The sequence below is a fragment of the Merops nubicus genome, unplaced genomic scaffold (assembly GCF_000691845.1).
Source record: "Merops nubicus isolate BGI_N331 unplaced genomic scaffold, ASM69184v1 scaffold30618, whole genome shotgun sequence".
NCBI classification, from domain to species: domain Eukaryota; kingdom Metazoa; phylum Chordata; class Aves; order Coraciiformes; family Meropidae; genus Merops; species Merops nubicus.
The window spans coordinates 1,656-2,071 of NW_008626846.1; the positions used below are offsets into that span (position 1 = coordinate 1,656).

Consider the following 416-nt stretch of genomic DNA (forward strand, 5'->3'; position numbering starts at 1 on the left):
CCCCCCCCCGTCCCGTTCCTTCTGGTAGCCTCAGACGCCCTCCTGGCTCGGCTCCATGGCTCGGTGCTGGCGCTGAGCCCACCTCACCCTGTGGGGACAAGGAGGGGGGTTTAGGGACGGTCCCCCACGGCAAAGCCCCCCCTGAGTGGGGCACGCCGTGGGCTGTGGAGGGGAGCACCACAGCAGGACCACAGCACGTGCCAGGGGTTGGGGTGGGGAGGGCCCCAGCCCTGCAGCTGGCCAGGATTAACCGTCCCGGGCCACGAGCCACACGCAGCTCTTGCCATGAGGCAACCCAGCTGCCGTGGTGGGTGTGGGGAGGAGTGTGGCACCAGCAGCTCAGCCCTGGGGGACGGGGCCAGGCACCCCCAGGGCCATGTGCCCTCCACCACGGTGGGGGGCACCCCCAGGGCAGC

The 416-nt window shown here is 71.6% G+C and overlaps 1 protein-coding gene across 1 annotated transcript in view; it reads right to left on the reverse strand.

Annotated features, from left to right (window-relative positions):
* Window positions 1–416, reverse strand: part of TBXA2R (thromboxane A2 receptor) — a gene marked incomplete at its 3' end in the record, with an annotated part of 2,248 nt that overhangs the window by 804 nt on the left and 1,028 nt on the right. The gene's annotated exons all lie outside the window — the stretch shown is intronic.